The sequence below is a fragment of the Ascaphus truei genome, chromosome 8 (genome assembly GCF_040206685.1).
Source record: "Ascaphus truei isolate aAscTru1 chromosome 8, aAscTru1.hap1, whole genome shotgun sequence".
Taxonomy (NCBI): Eukaryota; Metazoa; Chordata; class Amphibia; order Anura; family Ascaphidae; genus Ascaphus; species Ascaphus truei.
The window spans coordinates 69,582,855-69,603,761 of NC_134490.1; the positions used below are offsets into that span (position 1 = coordinate 69,582,855).

A 20,907-nucleotide genomic window follows, 5' to 3' on the forward strand; every position below is an offset into this window, starting at 1 on the left:
ACACTGGAGTACATACAGAGGCAGTCACGAGCAGGTGGCTCTCCGCCTCCCCCTGCACCCACCCCCGCGCCCATCTCCCGCACCAAGGGGGGGGGGGTGGATAGGAGCGCTGGGACGCAAAGGTAAACTGCCGCCCCCCCTCCCCCGGCGGGCAGCCACGGGTTCCCGGGGCAGAATGGGGGAACACCGCGCAGCCACCACTGCCCGCCCCCGCGCCCATCTCCCGAACCAAGGGGACGGGGGGGAAGGGAGCGCCAGGACAGGAGGCAAAGGATCAAAAACCCACCTCCTATCCCCCCGGGCGGGCAGAGGGGGGGAGACACTGCGCAGAAGAGCCAGGAGCCGCGGGCAGGCACACACCACGTGTGCTCTGCCGCAGGAAGCGGAAGCCCCGCCCAGAGGCAAGTTGGTCCAGCCCCCGGCACCCTGGCCCTGCCCACCGCCCCCAGGCACACTGGCCTTAAACCCCACCCCACCCCACGGCACCCTTCCTTCCATCCATTCTACATGCCGGTCCTTGGTGAAGGATGATGCCGGGGGCGGGGCTTAATGCCGGGACGCAGGGGATTGGCCAACAAGGTAGGAAACTGCCGGGAGGGGGGGAGGCATTAAAAAAAAAAAAATACTTACCAGCGGGGCTGCTGCAGTCTCCTCCTCTGCGCCGCCGCAGACTCGCGCACAGCGCACAGCGCACAGCGCACCGCAGCTTACTCGCGCACCGCCGGCGACAAAAAAAAAAACGGGGACACATTGAGGAAAATCCGGGACATTTCCGGTACACACAGTAAACCGGTACAGCTCCCGAAAAACCGGGACTGTACCGGCAAAAGGGGGACGGGTGGTCACCCTAGTGATAATACCTCCCCAGAGCGGGACAGGATCTCACATGGACAGATCTAAGCAAGCGCAACAAGGGGCAGCTAGTCCAATTCCATGGAGTGCTGTCAGTAACAAGTGTGTGCACCTCCCAGGAGTGTTAACAGAAGGCACACAGGGAAGAACTATGTATAGAGTAATAACAGTATGGACGAAACAAGGTACAACCATGTCAATCTTATTGTAACTTTAACTGTAGTGTTCCTAAGCTTGGGAATATGAATAAAGATTGAAGTTGTACCATAAAAACTCCTGGCGCCATCTTTCCATCACCCAGGCGACCATATCCAGCACCCTGAGACAAGGTAAATCTATGCTGATGTTAAACACACTACGACACCAATGTAATCTCCATAGGAAGCCGGGCAGGGAGGGTTACAAAAATTAAAAACTCTGCCTCAGTTAATAGGTCTACAATTTATTGACTGCCGATGTGGGACCGCAGCATTTTGCGGGCACTTTGGTCACTGAGCAAAAGACAACAATGTAACAGAGATTAAACCTTTAAAGTAAATAGGAAGAATGCTGGTGTAGGTGGCTGGTCCTAGTAGTTCTGCCGTTGCCATCAATGTCTGTGCTTGTGCAGGTACTATGGCTGTGGCATTGTGGTACCGGAGCGCTTGGAGAACTGCAGGATCTTGGATCTGGGCAGTGGGAGTGGCAGGGATTGTTACGTGCTCAGCAAGCTGGTGGGACAGCGAGGACACGTCACTGGGATAGACATGACTGACGAGCAGGTACAGTAATATACACGGTATGGAGCGGATTCCTGGATGTGAGTTTACACCTGCAGATTATTTCAATGCTTGTGACTCATACTGTATATATCTGCAGCATTTACCTACACTGTCTGCGGGCTTGTAATACACTGAGATTACACTGAGTTGTGATGCCTTGTAGCTTCCTATATCTTTTTTTAATGTACACATGAATGTTCATAAGGGATGTCTTGACACACAAAATGTCATATCCCTATGTAACCAAGAACATTGCACTGTTTAAGCCCATCAGATCTTCACCACTCCTGAAGGTAACGTGGGTTAGATGTATTTATGGAGAAAATGTAATCCAGTTGTGCACAGACTACAAAGATCCCACCTCTCCAATAGTGTCTTGTTAATTACACATAAAACGAGTCACGTATTGCATATAACATATATGTCTATGTTTTTGTTCATGTTACATAGTTACATAGTTACATAGTAGATGAGGTTGAAAAAAGACGTACGTCCATCAAGTTCAACCTATGCTAAATTTAGACAACAGATACTTTATTCTATATCTATACTTACTTATTGATCCAGAGGAAGGCAAACAAAAAACCCCATTAAGGGGAAAAATTAATTCCTTCCTGACTCCACGAATTGGTAATCGGATTAATCCCTGGATCAACATCCTTCCCATGTATACTTATTTGGTATATCCCTGTATACCTTTCCCATCTAAAAAGATGTCCAACCTTTTTTTGAACAAATCTATTGTATCTGCCATCACAGTCTTCATGTCCGGTATACTACCGACTGCATAGTGTATAGGCAGTGCTGTAGAAAATAGAACAGAGCATTGTAGACATTAGTGCAGAAGATTTGCCTATACTGCATTCTGTCTCTGTAGTCTTCCCATAGATTGTGCATTTATACTCCCCAAACAATATGTTACTTTGCCCTTTCAGGGTCCTTCTGCAGAGCATCCATCGTTGAACTCACCTTAGTAGAGGTTACTCATGTTTAGGAGACACATGGCAAGCTTTTTCTGTTTTGTAGGTGGAAGTAGCAAGACGGTACATTGACTATCACACGCAGAAATTTGGTTTCCTGCAACCCAATGTGAACTTCATTTCTGGGTACATTGAAAATCTCCAAGCTGCCAACCTAAAGGACGAGAGCTATGATATTATCATGTAGGTAGCATGTTATTGAATATTTCCACATCACAACATGTACTGTAATTAAATTGGTTTATATACAGATGTAGCAAGGGTTACTGCCTTCCTGGCGCATTATGGTGAGATATTCTTTGTTATGAATTAGTTCAAATAAAGTTGGCTACATCAGTATTTCCTCTGTTTACAAATGTTTATTAAAGATTTTTTCTCTGGCTTAATATGTTCATTACACCGTGGTCAAGACTCATTTTTATAGTTTGTTATTACGGTTTATAATATAGTTTTATCTAATTCTAAGAAGACCCTGTACTATTAAGGCTGCGCTTATACAGCTGGTGACGGCGACGCGACCGATGACGTGACCCGTTGTACTTGGAAGTTTAGGCGACGTCACTGGATGACGTCATAAAAGTGGAGGGCACAGGCACGGAGAAGCTCCCGATTGGCCGCAAGGGGAGACCGTGCTGGAAAAAATCAAATATCAGTGACTACCAGATTTCTGGTAGCACTGTCGCTCCGTTGCTTTGTCACCGTCACGTGCACTATAAGCGCACGCAACAGCGACAATGCATTTGTTTGGCCACGACGGCGATGTCGCGTCGTTGGCACTATAAGCGCAGCCTACGTCATGTAATGTACTGTATGTCTCAAGAAACCTTACAAATCTTTCAGATAAGGAGATTAAACATTTTATTTTGCAGCTGTTAGCTATGAAGACCTTCAGTGCTAGATGTACCTATAACACCTTGCCCTCAAGGGTTGTACATTATGGATTCAGACACCTAATGTGAGGGACTACCAAATACTGGCCCCTGAATAAGGCCCAGATAAAGCCCAATTTTCCCCAAACATTAGACTGCAAGGTCTTCAGGATAATGAGTCACTGACATGATCGCTTGTACGAGGTACAGTGCAGCGAGTAATTTCACAGATAAATACAGTAGTTATACATTATTACAATTTTAACATAAATTGATAGAGGACTGAAGTGGTGTGTGGCTCATGTATTTGTGGTTGATTATAATGAAGGATAATTATTTTGTTCATTTGCAGATCTAACTGTGTGATAAACCTTTCCCCTGATAAAAAGGCAGTGCTGAGAGAGGCATTCAGGGTGTTAAAGGTAAGCTAGGAATACAGCCGATCATTCTTCCAAACATTTTCTGCAACACATAACTCTGAAATGTGCAAATTACTTTTCATATTAAATACTGAGCTCAAGATAACGCGTTTATCAAAGCCTATAGGCCATTAAGATAAATACTTGTGTATATTATCTATGCATATACTGTATATTTATTTATATATTGTTGTTTTGTGCAGTCATTTGTACCTTTTTTCATGTAGGATGTGATAATACTAAAAATATATATATATTCAATTTAATTTTCTTAGGATGGCGGAGAAATGTACTTTAGCGATATGTACGCTAGCCAGGCTATTCCTGATGAATTGAAGAAGAACAAAGTATTGTGGGGTAAGTGCAAAGAACAAAACCCCACAATAAAATGCCTTTATGTCGCACATTTAACCCTATCACCAAAGGGCGCGCAACGCATTAAAAGGCAAACCGAGGCGCGGATATAGAGTTTGCTAACAGATGTCCTAACACAAACTCATTGCACAGTCGCTAAATCGTAGCTGGCACTTTGTAAAAATAAAAAAACAAATACAAAAACCCTGTGCTACTTTCCAAATTGGTCTATTAGTGAAAGTTGACATTTTTAATCCTTACTTTTTTTTTTTTAACAAAGGTGTCATTTGGTTGCATCTTTTGACCAAAAAAAGGATTTAAGTCTGCTAACCCCATCAAGGTAAACTCAAATTAAGCCGGAATTTGCGCCAAATACTGTATGTCATATCTCTTATTGTCTTGTGGACTAAACAGCTGCACTATTACAAGAGAAGGTAGCAGGCTGGGAACCTGAAAGAACAACGATGCCAGAGCTCTTCCCCACCTCTTTGTTCAAAGCTTCTAGTTACAGGAGATTAGCAGGAGCACGTACAGCTAACGAATGTGTATAGCTGCTGTCTAAATTGAGTCCTCTCTCAAACAGTGAGTCTCCTGCTGCTTTTAAAGTAAAGCACACACATCTCACATGTACATCTGTACAAATTCCGGCCCACCTTTCCCTTCCTTAGATGTCTTGCTGGTCAGTGGGTCAGTTGTTTTTCCACGGTTATGGGTTATTCTTGACTTGACTATTCTTGCATCTCAGCTGTTGGGGCCTATGCACAAAGCAGTGATAAGTGGTTTTAAATGCGATAAATGCCTTTATAGCGCGTTACTGCCTGCTGCGCGATTCACAAAGCAGTGATAAAGCTGTGATAACAGTTCAGTATCGCGCTATAAAGGCATTTTATCACCAAAAACGAGTCAGTGAAAAAAAAAGTCGTAAGATTGGCAAAAAACAGCGGGTTTGCCATTTGTGGGCCTGTCTGCACTATTCACAAAGCAGTGATAACTGATTCATACTATAAATGCTCACCATTTATTTTCACCAGCTAAAGGCTGGGGCAAGAGAGATTGAGCCATGCATAAAAGCATTATTATTTTTTTTTGCACAGTGTTAATACAAGAGGTGGCGGGGGTCTCTGGGTGGTCCCCGTGGGGGTCCTCGGGTGGTCCCCGCGGGTGTCTGGGGGTCTTCGGGTGGTCCCTGTGGGTGCCCGGGGGCCCAGGGTGGTCCCCGCAGATGCTCGCGTGGCTTCCGCAGGTGTCCGGAGGCCCTCGGGTTGACACCTGCGGTGTCCGGGTGTCCCCGCTGGCCTGCGGTACCAATCCTGTGACCCCCCAAAAATGTCCAATACTTTGAAATAAATACACCCCTCCCCCCCCCCCTAACACATACAGTACAGTTATGGGCAAAATTACTATTATCCACATATGGATAATAGTGTATTTGACTATTTAAAATAAAACATTAATCAGCAGAAATAAAGTAAATAAAACTTGCACTTACCCCTGCCAGCCTGTCACGATGAAGGCCGTCCTCATTCTCATCACCGTCCATGTCCTCCGTTGCCAGAAACAATACAGTACAATAAAAAATACAATCTAATGGCCCCTAACCCCTTAATCACCTTAGCGATTAGTAACCACAATAGTAATTAAGGGGTTAACCCACCCTCCCCCACTACCCACCCAGGAGGCCTAACCACCCTCCCCAGGCAACTACCCCCACCCTCCACACATTCATTGGTAAAGTGGGTACATCATGCTCATATAATATGGGCATGAGTTACCAATATAGCAATATATGGTGAAGCTAAAAAAAAAAACAAGCCCAAAATAAAACACATTACATAGAAAAATCAACACATTACAAATCCCAATAAACCAATTGATTGGCACAGTGGGTACATCATGCCCATATAATATGGGCATGATTTAACACTATGGCAGTCAATGGTCAACCTAAAAAATAAACAATATCCAATGTAATCAAAACAATCACCAAATACACAACAAACAAGTAAACTAAACAAAATGACCAGCAATCAATTAAGCAAATACCAAATAACCACCAGAATTAACAATTAAAACACCAAAACCAAACCATCAATAAATAAAAGAAAGCTCCAAATAAACACCATCATTCAAAATCAAAAGACACCACTATTTTCACTCTTTTAAATTCTTTAGTAACATACAAGTTGACTACCGTGAAAATTAACTATAGTCACACCATTACTTTTTTAATAAAAACGTAGTACAGGTCCAAAGGTCAGGAGTAAATTCAAAATACTCATATTTCAAAGAGTAAGCTGCATTGCAGCAATATATAGGCAGAATTGTGACTGTGAATATGTCACTCTTATCACCACAATATAAATTACTATAAACATCTAGTGGTGTTATTTAAGCGCAATAGCCCTCTATACATAAATAAAGACCCTTAAAGTCAAGAGGATAACAGCTTATTACATTTGATATTTGCCTAGGACAACTACCTAGGTGAAATATCATTAATTGTTTTATAAGTATCAGCTACTACTGACCGAGAATATTTAGCACTTGTCGTGTTTCTATTTATACCCCTTTATTTTAATACTAATACGAATAAAATTACTTTTAAGTATTCAACTATACACATTATATTAGGGTACTAGAGTGCTTTCTTCTACCAGGGTCTTTTTCTTTATGTTTACGCTTTGGGTACAGATCAATACAGTGATAGCCAATATATTTTTTGGCAAATACTGTACTTGTTTTCTATTGAGTGTTATTTTTTCTATTTCTGTTGATTGGATTAAATTGTTTGTAATTTGGTTGGCTTGTTTTGATTTATGTTTCCGATTGTTTAATGTTTTTAATTAATTATTTCTTTTGTTGTCTCCTGGTTTGAATTGATGTTTTGGCTAGTGTTTTTATTAATTAATTGCTTTGTTGGCTACTAGTTAAAATTCTTTAATTGTTTTGTTGGCCAGTGCTTGTATTAATTGAATTTGTTGGCTAGTGCTTTCATTTATTGAAATGGTTGGCTAGTGCTTTCATTTCTTGAATTGTGGTGTTTAGGTGCTTGTGTATATGTTTTATTATTGTTTATTTTGGGCCTTCATTCTTTTTTATTAGGATGACCATTGAGTGATATAGTGGCTCATCATGCCTATATTATATAGGTATGATGTACCACTATGCCAATCACTGTGTACAGGGTGTGTATAGTGGTTCCGTGGTGGGTGGTTAGGCCTCCCGGGTGGGTAGCGAGGGAGGGTGGGTTAACCCCTTAATTAATATAGCGGTTATTAACCGCTAAGGTTATTAAGGGGTTAGAGGCCATTAGATTGTATTTTTTTATGTATTCTTGCTGGCAGCGGAGGACATGGACCTGCAGTATGCTGACGAGGATGCCCTTCATGATCGCAGGGGTAAGTAGAAGGTTTATTTACTTTATTTATGCTGGCTGGCTAATGTTTTATTTAATAATGGGCAAATGAGCTATTATCCATATCTAGATAATTGTTATTTTGCCCATTATTGTACTGTATGTGTGGGGGGGGGGGGGGAAGAGGGAGGTGTATTTATTGAAATGTATTCCACATTTATTTTTTTTGCAACAGAATTGTTACCGCATGGTAGCGGGGACCCCACAGGGACCAACCGAGGACCCCCGGACACCACCTGAGGACCCCCGGACACCCACAGGGACCACCTGAGGACCCCCAGACACCACCTGAGGATCCCCGGACACCCATGGGGACCACCTCAGGACCCCTGGACACCCACGGGGAACACCCGAGGGCCCCCAGACACCCATGAGAACCACCCGAGGGCCCCCAGACAGCCATGGGAACCACCCAAGGGTTCCCAGACACCCATGGGAAGCACCCGAGGGCCCCTCAGACACCCTTTGGGACCACCCGAGGACCCCCGTCGGCCTCTGGTATCAATCCTGTGTATCAAAAAATAAATTATGGTGTTATGTGGGTGCACAGGGGGTGGGTGGGTTGTGTATTGGTAGTTAGTACATAATGTAAATGGATTACATTTTTACTATATTATAATGTAACAAGCATTTTTTGTTCCTATAGCAACCATTTAAAAAGTCACGTCCCCTTCCTCTTCTGAAACAGGATCAGTGACACCCCTTTTTGAGCCCTGCCCTCTCACTAGCAGTGCACCAATTGTATACAGGCATACCCCGCTTTAAGGACACTCACTTTAAGTACACTCGCGAGTAAGTACATATCGTCCAATAGTCAAACGGCAGCTCACGCATGCGCCTGTCAGCACGTCCTGAACAGCAAAGTTGAACTCCCTACCTGCACCGAAGCTGTGCGCAAGCGGGGAGACTATAGAGCCTGTTACAAATGTGTTATTTACATCAGTTATGCACGTATATGACGATTGCCGTACAGTACATGCATCAGTAAGTGGGAAAAAAGGTAGTGCTTCACTATAAGTACATTTTCGCTTTACAGACATGCCCCGGGCCCATTGCGTACGTTAATGCGGGGTATGCCTGTATTAACTTTGTCATATTAATATGCAAATGCATTCTACTGACTGTAGCATACTCCTCTGCAGCCAGTTAGTGAACCCTCAAGCCAAATCTTTGCTGATCGGTCACAGGAGAACGGATTGATCGGCAACTTAGCTAATCACTTGTCAGTGTGTGGATTGTACTGATACACATATTAAAATGGAAAAAATAAATTAAAAAAAGAGCAGCTTGAACTGCGTCTTTAAAATGGCTCCTAGCCAATGGCGCTAATCTAAGACCTCATTATAACAATTTAAGACCAGTTGTTTGTGACTCAGTTGTGCCAAACCCGAAATCGAAGTCTTATTTCTAAAAAAAATAGCAATGCACAGTGCTATCTTCTTTATGACAACACTATTTTTGCAACTTTGTCTACACTCTAAATCAGGTCTTTTATACCAAATAACTTTTTGATTTCCGTCTTAATATTATCCTAGGGAGCCCATGCAGTTATTTCAGGAGCGGAGGCCGGCATGGCAGAATCATAAGCTAATTACATCTAGGAAAACAGATATTCTGAAGGGGAAATGCATCAATCTGATTATTACTGGCACAGTATTAGTGTACTAATGATATCCCTTGTGAGCACATTCACATGTCTCACACAGGTCTGCAACCCGGCTTTCCCCCATTATCTCTTAGCATACAATGCTCCCACTGCAGCCAGGGATTCTGGGTAATGACAAGCAAATGAGCGCACTGTCACCTTTTACTTGTACTAATGATGTCATGTAACATTAAAACGGTATGATTGGTGCTTTATTGGGAGTGAAGTAAACGTGTTTTCAGTCATATGAAAGTGGTTTTATTTGTTTTTATTTACAGTTGAGACTTTTGAAGAGGGGGAGTAGTCACTGTCAATTGCATTTGTTCTACTCCAGTGATAAAGGACATTTATTTATTCAATCGACATTTCGGTTAGATTTTCGTTAGAAGAAAGGGAACTGATATAAGAGATATGGCATGTAATCCCAGAAGGTTACAAATATTTCTAGAATAAACATTGAATAATTATACAAACATACTTGTCTACTTCTTATTTAAAGCGACCATAATCCCTGAGTTGAACATTTCCCGTATCGCTGTCACTAGTTCAATTTCGTCTTATGTGGGACTTCACCATGGAGCGTATCACTGAAAAAACGTTTGTCTCTTAGTATTTGTGTTAATAATGTAAAACGGGCATATGTATCAAAGCAAAAGTGGAGCGATTCTAGTGAAAATTAACTACACCATATGCAAAGAAAAAAGTCACATTAAAATCAGTAGGATTTATTTTATGCAACTTGTGTAGTTTTTTTGCCCCAGATTTGCTGTACTTTTACATTGATACATAGAACCCAACTTTGTTTATCACGTTTTCAGTGATACAATATGAGTTATTTAGAATTCGTTTATTTTGCAGCTGGTCCTATAAAATCCCAAAGAGTTCAAAGTTCACGTAGATGATAGGTGCCTGATGTACAAATTTAACTCAATGGCCCAACCACCAGTGGCGATTCTAGGTCTTGTAGGGCCCTAGGCAACAGTTTTACAGTGACCCCAGCCCCTGATATTTCATAGCTTTTTATTAGCAATATTCTTTTAAGCTTATGAGGCATAGAACTGCTGAAAGAGAAGCTCCCCCTGGTTTTGCTGCATAGCAAGTTCCACTCCCAGTTGCAGTGATAAAATGTCCAAGAGTGCATGGAGATCTAGCACAACGCGAACCCAGCCAGAAGCATACAAGCCTGTTTCCCGCCACGGGGTCCTAGGCTGACTGCCTATGTTGCCTAACAGTGGAGCTGCCTCTGCCAACCACTATGATTAACATATAATGATTAGTAGCAAAGTAGATGAAGGACCATTAGAGGTTCGAAAGCTTGTAACAGATCAACTACTTGTTGATCCAATAAAAGGTATCATACCACCTACTCCCTCTCCCTCCTTTGTTACTACATGGAAGAAAGGACCAACACGGCTACCCACCCTTCTTTGCTTAGCAAAGAAGAAACATTCTTCAAGAAGGCACATCTCTGAATAGCATAAGGATTCTGTTTTTTGTTCCTTTACAAAAGTTAAAGTTAAAAACTGTGTGCTACATTCTTGACATACAACCCTTGTCCTCAAATATATTTCCATAGAATAAGTCATATCTGCAGAAGGGTCCATCCAACTTTCTGTTGAGTGACCATGTCCTATCTTTTGTGACGCAGGGGAGGGCATGAGTGGAGCATTATGGTGGAAGGACCTAATCCAGATTGCTGAAGAGATTGGATTCAGCACCCCACGTTTAGTCACCTCCAGTAACATCACTATAAACAACAAGGAGCTGGAAGACATTATCGGTAAGTTTTTTGGCAGAGTAGATGTCTATCATCTTATTGCTGTAGCCTTAAAAATGAATTTCCCATAAGAGATTATTACTACTGTACTTGTTTTTTTAATTTAATTTCCTCATTGTTCTGTATGGTGCCCCCAGGGCAGAACCGCATTATTTTGAGCTCCTGAGATACTTATCTTTGCCCCTTCAGCAAAACAAAATGGCAGTTGAAATCTGGTGAGATCCACAAGCTCTTGCGGCTGCCTATGGGACAATCATTTTAATCCCTGGTATATACCAGGAAGCAATGCTGGTAACTTTACCGGGAAGTATCTCGGCAAACAGGAGATCCTCAGAGTAGAAAACAGTGCGGTTCACCTCTCAGGGTCACCACCGTCCTCTTTCTGTTCAAAAATAAATAATAAGTAGGTCAAAATGGTGGGATTCGCTGCTTTAAGTAAAACAGTAGTGAGTTGCCCAGGTCCACCTAGGAATGGCTTTAATTCTTATTTAGTGTTGACCATGATGTAGTAATATTTCACACACTGTAGAAATATATTCATAGAAAGTAGAGGGTAGAAACTATAAATTGGGGAGAACACATAATCAATAGAGAGCACCTTGTATGACATCCACTAGAGAAAAGTATGTTTTGTTGCATTTGTGAATGTTTTATAGTATACAATGAAAATATATTTGACTCTTAGGATTAGGTTGATAGGTTTGTTTTTCAAATAATGTGGTATTGGTTGTTTTTTTAGATAGTTATTGCAGCCAAAGACCTTGATGTTGGAAAAGAACAGAACTGCGCAGAAAATTAACACTTAAGAAGGGGAACACAATTGCCTAAAAATAACTAAATTGATCAATCTAAGGCTGGGACCATGGTGCCTTCGCCGCGCGGAGGCGTGCGCGGCCGTGACATCACCTGCTTGAAGCGGGTGCATTTTTCAGCCATGGTACGCGTGCCGTCCGTGGGCGTGTCTAGGGACGAGCCAGTGATGTCACAGAGCTGGTTCGTCTTCATTGGGCGAACCGCTCACGTGACCGGCCTGTCGCACCAAGAAATCAGTTTGAACTGATTTCGTGCACAACGCGCGCCCCCTCCCGCTTGCACGCGCCCGCACCCCACATGGACGCGAACACTGCCTTAAGGCAGTCTGTTCGCTCAGTGTGCGGAAGCATCCGCACGGTCTGCGGCACCATGGACCCAGCCTAACTCTCCCTGCAGCTAGGCCAAACTCTCACCCAGAGAGAGAGTCAATATTGTGTGGAGAAAAAAGGACCTAAAGTGCACAGGAGAGAGAGAAAAAGAAACCAAGCATAGTGTACTCTGTATGATATAAAAGCACAGTCCTGCTATAAAAAACTGCACTTACAAGATAGCAACTGAAAACAGGCAAAATAGATCATCTTAGCTGCTTTAGTTGTTTAGGAAAGGTCCACTCCGTCAGATTCAGCTGGGCTCCTCTGCTGAGATACAAATACTGGGCTCAACCGGACTAGGACAATTGGCTCAGTTCCCAGAGAAAATATTTGGATAAGGAAAGAGAAGGGTGTACAAACGTACAAAAATATATTGAGCTAAAAACACATATATTAAAAAAAAGGATATATCTGCCAAAGTAACACCGCGCACGTCAACCGAATCTTCCAACTCTCCTTGAGAGCGTCCTGCGTTCCTCTTCACCGGTCTCTCTAAACACACTATATTTCTCCGACACACGAGGGTCCTTTGTGGTTCAAAGAGACGTCCCGCGTGCTTCTCTGCCGGTACCTCCATACTCCCGAATCACTTCCGTGTCACGTGAGGATTCTTCTCACGTCTCGCAAGATTTCCGTGAGATAGTCGCAGTCTATCGGCAGTAATGATTTGCAAGAAACAAAACATAGTGTACTCTGTATGATATAAAAGCACAGTCTTGCTATAAATTGCAAGTCCTCCAGGGAATTCTTCACACGTACTCCACATCCACCACTCTACTAGTTCGCCTAGTGGCTTCGTCAGGGGCATGTCCCTGGACGTGGATATGGAGTACGTGAGAAGAATTCCCTGGAGGACTTGCAATTTGTAGCAGGACTGTGCTTTTATATCATACAGAGTACACTATATTTTGTTTCCTTTTCTATCTCTCCTGTGCGCTTTAGGTCCATTTTTTCCACACAATAAAGACATTGATGTGCTGCTTGAATTCTGTACGTAGGCATGGAGAACAGATCAGCTGAAATGAGCTAGATTATTCCTAAACTTGACACTTACAGTGGGCCTTTGCCTCTTCACACCCAGATATTAATTTGTAATGTATATGTTATATACTTATGAATGTGACACATGCTGTGTGTGTATATATTATATTATTTAATCAGTGTGAATAATTATAGTGCCTTCAGCCAATCAAGTGCATTTCAGATGCAACCAGTCTCTTGTTCTACAGCACTATGCATGAAGGTCATATCAACATCTGGTCTCATGTTCATTTTAGGTGACTACAGATTTGTCTCTGCCACCTTTCGCCTGTTCAAACTCCCGCAGAACAGTGAGAAGATAAAATGCCTGGCTATATACAATGGGGGAGTCACTGGCTGGAAGAACCAGCTGCAATTTGATGCCAACTTCACATTCAAGGTGCAGCACTTCTCATTTAAGGCACAGCTAGAAAACAACTTGGGGATCTTCTTATGAGCTTCTAGCACTTATTTCTGTATCCAGATCTATGAACTGTTTTGTGCATTTCAATATAAAGCACTGCAGGAAATATTTGGCTTTAGTCTCTACCTGCCAAACTCATAAACGAAAACGTTTATGGTAGTATTAGTTAAATGTTCTGATCCACTGCACTCAGAACACAGATCCAACATCCATGTGCCCTCGGCATATGGATATGACGTCAATATTATTTGGTGAAAAGCAGTCAGTAGTATTTTGTGTTGACACAGAGGTTAAGATGTAGTCAGGAAACCCACAGACCCACTTGATCCTTCACGGCATCTACTAATGTTAGCTTACAGTAGTAAAATCACCAGTACGATTGTCTTTAAAAGAAAGCTTAAAACATTAATATTTGGGAAGAGTGCGTATATTTTATCAGTACCCGTCACTGTGGTTTGCATTTATGATCTGAATTAGAAATGAGCAATGCGTGTTGAAATTATCATTGCTTTGGCCATTGTAATGATGTCACTTTGCTCTCTGTCGTCAGGAAGGTGAAGTTGCAGAAGTGGATGAAGAATTATGCGGCATCCTGAAGAATTCTAGGTTTGCCGATGAGTTTCTGTTTCGGGCCCTTGAAAAAGGAATTTCTTCTGCAGGGTGTTGCCGTAAGAAGGTCAGTTTAATGCTGTAATGAAGTGTTTCATACTGTACGTGGTTATCAAAGACCCTCAAGTTGTATTATACAGACCACTAAGGATTGGCATAATAGCTTTGTATAACCAGGCCATTGTAAGATGGACTTTTGTGGATGGATATTGTGGCTGCAATGTGGAAATGTAGTCATTAAACAAGCCTTTCAATGGGGGTGGGGAAAGATGTGAATGTCTCTTACAACAGTCACAGAGGGATAAGGTGCAGGAGCATATAGTGATATGGGAACGAAACCTTGCTGAAGCAAGGAAAACATAGGCCCCTATATACAGCACACTAAATCCAAAATATTGCTGATAACGCTAAAATATAACCTTTTATTAAGGATGTGTATAAAATAATATTTGACAAAAAAACACCAATTAAATATAAAAGACGCACATTAACTTACAAGTTATGGTTGGTCCCTTAGTCAGAAAAATAAACCTCAAGGGTAGAAATCCTGATTGAACAAGGTGGAGATCAAACGTTGTCTGATAGTGTATGTATGTATGTATGTATGTATATATATTGTGACATAGTCCAAAGATGTTAGGCAGCTTTCTGCCCCATTTTAGATCAGAAAGTGCAGGAATAGTTAAAAATGATCCATTCCACAGCTTCACATTAACTGAGGCTGCTGGATGGAAAATCCAGACCACAGATTACAATGGGTCTAGTTCTCCCTCACCTGCTCTTCTAATCACATGCACAGGTATTTAGAGCAGAGAGGTTTGCATTTCAGTCTCTCTCCTTAGAGTCTGGGGGCTGGGGGTGTCGCTGCTCCCCTGCATCCAGTTTCGGGGTGGACGGCCCCTCCAAGTATCACAGTACCAGAGGATTTGCCTGGACACTTGGGACCGAGTTCCCACCATGAACAGATAAGACAAACAAATATGTATTGCTGTTTCTAAAAGACTATGCTGTATCTAGTGACCCTAAATGAGAGGGCATTGTTTTAAGCTGGGGAACCAGGTTAGTTGGCCCAGCAGCAGTTAGAGGCTGATTATGATGTGTAGTTAGATCCCTGAAAGGGATAGGATTTTGTTTATAAAATTTGGTTTCTTGTTACTTGAAATAACAGTGTGGGAAATACTATGACACTGATATAAGTGAACCGCTGAATGAAAATGTCTGAGTGCCTCTAACCTACACATGTTAAAGCTGCAGTACCTTACTTGGATGAAAATAAAGCAGGCAGAAGCCTGAGTTAAGCAACGTAATACTTTGCATGTTCCTGTTTGTTGTATAATTCACCCTAGAAGACTGTATCGGGAAGAACCCAGACAGACATCAGCGCTACAAAAGAGGGGCGTTTGTCACAATATATATATATATCTTGATGCCCACACCACGTTGCAGTCTCTTTTGTCCCAATTTAAGGCCAAAAACACTGCATAAAGTTTAACTGCAGGGGTTTTATTTACAGGGATTAAATCATATACTAGGCCCACCGCCCCTTTAAATCAAAACAACACATAACAATAACTCCTATTCCCTTTAGGGAAAGCTAACTACACCATAGCTTTCGCCCTCACTAACTGCATAGCCAGCTAAACTGGTTCCAAGCCAAAACATGTCCTGGCATATGCAACCATGTCACACAGTTTCTGCATACAACAACAAAGTGTTTTTGCTTATCTGTCAGTCCTTTGGAGCAGACGTCCCTGCTTCAGCACGGTCTCTCCTCCTTTCTTCCTAGGGGAACTCAGCCCCACTTGAGCCCAGAGAAACTCCTCTGTAGGTCCTCTGTAACCAGCTTCCACAGCTGGGGAGCCCTTCTATCTCCCCCTTCTCTAGGGAAAACAGTCTCTCAGCATAGCAGCTTCAGTCTGTCTTTTAAACCACTTCCTTGTTCACTCAAGGAGTCTGATTAATGCCATTAGTTAGCAGCTGCTGTTGGCGTCTCTTTGAGGAATTAACTCTCTGTTGACTGTAAAGCATAATTACTGCACTGTTCCAGCCCCTAGAGGACAGTGATGGTATCACATATCCCTCCCCCCAGCAAAACATTGTCCTGTGATCGGCCCGTGCACTATTCCCGTGCACCAGCCTCTTTGTCAGAGACATCTTACATCCATCTTTTCTTTTTCTGCCAAAAGTTGAAGACTTTTTTCTTCGGGGCAAGTACTAAGCCTTCTGGGCCTGCAGATTGGTACCTCGCTACCTTTTTGTCTTGTGCCAGTTTGAGTTTAAGGTTGAAGCTCCGCTTTTGTTGTGTCCCTTCTTGCAAAGGTTCCTGATCATCCTGTTATCTCTCTCTGCCAGGACTCTATGCCACGCGGTGACCTTTATCTGCATCTATGTCTTCTTCCTCTTGTGCTCAGAGTCTGTCCATGAAATGTCTGTGAATTGACTGTATAACCTCTGTTCTTTTAATGCAACATGTATTGCCCAGGACACACTTGAAGACGAGAAGTAACTCTCATTGCATTACTTCCTGGTAAAACATTTTTATAAATAAATAAAAATATGATTACGATTGTGTATATTTGCCATTTACAGATTTATATCTGACAGTACTTCCAATTGTACTGAATATGAATGATCTTAATTAATGATACAGAACAGAGTGACCTTCCCATCGCCCTTGGTCAGGGATGTATACGATCAGCTTTGAAGCTCTTTAATCCAGATAAACGATGGGTGAATTTTTTTAGTGGATTTGGATCTGCAGCGGATCGTCCGGATCCTTTGTTCCGCGGATTTCCATGGATCAACCCAAAAAAAAGGGGCGATTCACGTTTTGCAGATTTTTTATTATTATTGCCAATACACTCCACGGATTCAGCAATACGCCGATTGGATTCGACAAATTCATCAACAGATTGTATCCAATGGTGGATTTTGATGAATCCGCGCGGATTATTTTAGGGGGAAAATGCTAGAAAATCCGGGAACGGATTGGGGGCGTATTCGCGCATCTCTAATCGCAATACTTTACAGTTAAACAAATTAAAATGATGTACAATTGTTTCGTTAGCCAGGAAAAGCCAGAAGGAAGAGTTAAGTCTTACACCGAGCCCGAAACAGGGGTGAAGTAGATATACACCTGAGCTCTGGTGCTAGCGAGTTCCAGACCTATGAACCTGCACACGAGAAGTCCCGCCCATAGGGCGCCGTACCCTTGGCACAAAGAGGCCGACCCTCCCTGAGGACATGAGATCATATCCAGTATCCCTCCGCGACTTCATACGAGGCTGCAGATCGGCAGACCCTTGACCTTGCAAGGTTTAGAAGGCCATTACGGACAACTTGAACTGAACCCGGAAGATCACTGGAAGCCCGTGCAGATCGCCCAAAATTGGAGTGATATGCTCAAAGCGAGAAACACGTTAGCAGAGTATGAATTTTTAACCAATTTTCAGCTTAGAGGTGCTTTTTTCTGCAATCATACAATTATTTGAAAATAAAGCTATTTTCAATACATTGTTAGCTTTTAGGAAACAAAGAAATGAAACTGGTATTCTCTTCTTATTGCCAGTTTATTTTCATTTTCACTTATTCACTGTTGGAAAGTTTACAATAATCACAGATATTATGTGTCCTTCTCTTGTCTTAATCTGTAAGATCTAGTAATTACAGAGAATATTATTATGAACAGATAGTGAAGAATTAATGATACACATATTGTGATGTATGAGATTCTGTGTGTTTATCCCTTTCCCAGCACAAATTAAAGCAAATCCACCAGGTTTGATGTATATAAAATAATCTGTTGCTAACAAACCTGCAGGTGAAAAATCTCATTACTGTAGCAGGTTTCTTACATTTACTGCAGGCGCATGTTGAATGTACATAGACACTTGGTGGTAACTTGGTTCTAAGCTCTGATATAATTTATACACCCAATTATAAAATGATGCAGAATAATATGTTAGTGTGAGATTTGTACAGATGTCCAAAAAAGATGTTTCCAGGATCATGGTTTATCATGAATGAGGAAAATGGAACATTATGTCCGTACAAGGTTAGAAAAGAATGTTCTTAATAAGTATGCAGGAGGCTGAACCTTCCTAATCACTAACCTTGCTGCGCCCACTGCCATGTGATGACAGATCAACTTCTCAAAGACAAATGGTCTATTATTTCTCTACATCCAAAATCAAAGGCGTGTGTGTGTGTGTGTGTGTGTGTGTGTGTGTGTGTGTGTGTGTGTGTGTGTGTGTGTGTGTGTGTGTGTGTGTGTGTGTGTGTGTGTGTGTGTGTGTGTGTGTGTGTGTGTGTGTGTGTGTGTAATAATAATTCCTGCAAAAATATAATTAATAGAACTTGAGCAAAAACACAAAACCGTGAGCATTCTCAGCAGCAATACCATCAGCATGTGGCAGATAGTGTGAAAGCTCCTTGCTCTGTGGGGTTGGTTTACCATCATTGGGTGACTTAGGCTGCGTCCATGCAGAGCGCGACTGCGCATGCAATACAGACAAAAGGCCATTCCACAATGAGGACAGCCTTAGTGCACGCGATGGCGAGCGATGGTGTGGCCGTTTTTTTGTGCGACAAAAGAATCATATTTTGTCGCACGATGGCCGGGTCACGTGTGCGGTTTGCCCCGGGGAGGGCGAACCAGCTCTGTGACGTCATGGCCACGCCTCCCCGTCGCATCCCCCGCTAGGCCAGAAATGGCTTCTGCGGCAGGCGTGCGTGATGTCACATCTAGCATGGCCTCAGCATTAGGATGTCATCCACCTCAGCAATGCCTTATGATTGATTACATTTTACTAAATAAATTGCATCAAACTTATGTCATAATGTTTTAGGGCATTTTGTGGCGTATCTCACTAGCATTCCCTCAAGCTAAAAGCCTGGAACACACTATTTTCTACCAATGGTGTATACAGTATCATAAGAAAGATTGGCTTTAGACTAAAGTGTCCATGCATATCCCTATATATATATATATATATATATATATATATATATATATATATATTTTACCACAGCTAGTATCTGGAGGCTTAGAAGAGACACATTGATACATAGTGTGTCAAACCTTTGCATCTAGTAACTCTTCCCCTATTGCTCCTTATATCCACCCTTAGGCCTCGGCTAGGGTAGCTCTGAGCGGGCGCGCGCGCTCACACTGGCCGCTCTGAACCACATTGAGGCAATGTGTGTGGCCAGTGTGAGCGAGCGCCTGCGCATGCTCGGCGCTTTGATGCTTGCAGAGCAAGCAAATTTTATTTTGCCGCTCGCAAGCGCGTCACGTGAACTGTTCGCCCACTGAGCGCGAACCAGCTCCGTGACTGCGCCCCCAAACGAGCGCGCACCTAGTCGGTCACGAAACGCCCGGCCGAGCAGAGCGCAGTGCATGAGCGCCATCGTGCCCGCTCCCTGCCTGGCCGCAGCCTTACAGGAGTGAAGCAAGCTCGACTTGAACTTCTCACTAGTATATTATTTCTAATGAGTCTACAGTATCCACATTAAAAAAAATAACATTCTTCTGATCCGAGCCCTATTTTAGATTAGGACTTTTGGAGTGATATTGCTTGCAACTACAGTATTTTAATTTCCCTAAATAATTTTGAATGTTCTTTTCCCAACAGGAGTTGATCAGGGACCCATTTCAGTTTGCAGAAGAGATGAAAGATAAAGTTCACACTCCCAGCAATGGCAGCTGCGGTGGACCAACAGGCTGCTGCTAGGAATGCTGGGTAATGCAGAGGTGTAGGTGCACAAAGCGGGAGCATGAAAACACATTTATACTCTTATTCGTCATAATATGTTACAAACAAAGATCAGAAGGAAACATTTTCACTTGATTTGCCATAATAAGGAAAAATATAAAATTAATAAAAATTATCACTAATTTCCTTGATTTTACAACCGTTCAAGATTTGTAATAAAAAAAATCTATCTTGTTTTCTGTTTTGCATCACTATTTTGTCTTTCACACAATACTTTATCACTTGGAGCCCCTGCAGCACCGAGAGGGAAAAAGAATGTATTAAGGACCCTATTCTAAATTATTCCGAAGAGGCTGCACATGCTGTTTTCTGATGGAAATCCCTATTAAAAAGTCAACAGCCCCTTCAGACTACTTAGAATGACTTCCTAAATGTTGTGCATCTTTACTGTTTAATTGTAGAATATGATTATCTCTCATTTATTTACTAATTCAATAAATCACCAGAGGAATTGCATTGTGTGTCTGTTTCAGTTTCTGTCCTCCTTAGCTGGATAGGTCCTTCCAGCATCAATAAGGTGAAGTTGAATTTGGTTTACTTTCATCTACAGGAAATCTGTGTGATCTCTATTAGTGTTTAATGCCAAATTCGGTGAGTACCACTCAAAACACTCCTCCTGAACTTCAGTAGGTTGCTGATATGTCAGCCATGGTTGTGATTTCAGTAAACAAATCAGTTCAGTCTCTGGGCCATCTAGCAAGATCCAAAATGATATTCTTCTTGCTATGACAATTCCTAGTAGTAGGACAATAGCATGCAGAAGGATCTACATTCAGATTAATCTTGTGCTTGGAAAACCTGTTACACAGAGCAAAGGCACCTCT

At 42.3% G+C, this 20,907-nt stretch overlaps 1 pseudogene; it reads left to right on the forward strand.

The window, feature by feature from the left end:
- LOC142502181 (arsenite methyltransferase-like) overlaps positions 1-20,160 on the forward strand; it is a 52,199-nt pseudogene extending 32,039 nt beyond the window's left edge.
- The last annotated feature ends 747 nt before the right edge of the window (positions 20,161-20,907 follow it).